Source organism: Egretta garzetta, unplaced genomic scaffold (genome assembly GCF_000687185.1).
Source record: "Egretta garzetta isolate BGI_Z169 unplaced genomic scaffold, ASM68718v1 scaffold287, whole genome shotgun sequence".
In the NCBI taxonomy this organism is placed as follows: Eukaryota; Metazoa; Chordata; class Aves; order Pelecaniformes; family Ardeidae; genus Egretta; species Egretta garzetta.
This window is the reverse complement of record NW_009260435.1, coordinates 6,016,165-6,016,691: the sequence shown is the minus strand read 5'-3', so window position 1 is coordinate 6,016,691 and position 527 is coordinate 6,016,165.

Sequence of the window (527 nt, the reverse complement as noted above, 5' to 3'; positions counted from 1 at the left end):
ACTCCACACCAAGGTTCTCTCACTCCTTTCTTTAAGCGGACACTTTGTGGCAAATTATTCATAAACCCTGGCCTCTGCCTTCACCCTCCACTTCCACTGTAGAAGCATAGATTTGACTTTGCCCAGATATCCATCATCTTTTGCAATAATCCTTCACTAAAGTTCAAAATGCTCCAGGCCAACAGAAAGCTTGCTGCAGCTGGGCTTCCAGACTACAGCATTATTGCTGTCTGTCACTCCCTTGACCTGTTAGTTGGAATGATCTGAACACTGGAAAAGCAGGTTAGATGCCAAAGTCATCTAGTAAAGTCTTTTTTAAAAGCATGTTAAATGGGGTTGCGTTCTAGAAGAATTTTCCTTGCATTACACGCTGGACAGGGGTAAGATAAAATACCTTCTTTCAAACAGACAAACAAGATACACAAGCGCCTCCAGTGCTGGAAAAACCGAAGGCAGTCACGCAACGGGGGAGGGACGAGACTTCCTTTTATTCACCTGTTATTCACCTGCGGTTACGCTGAGATAGC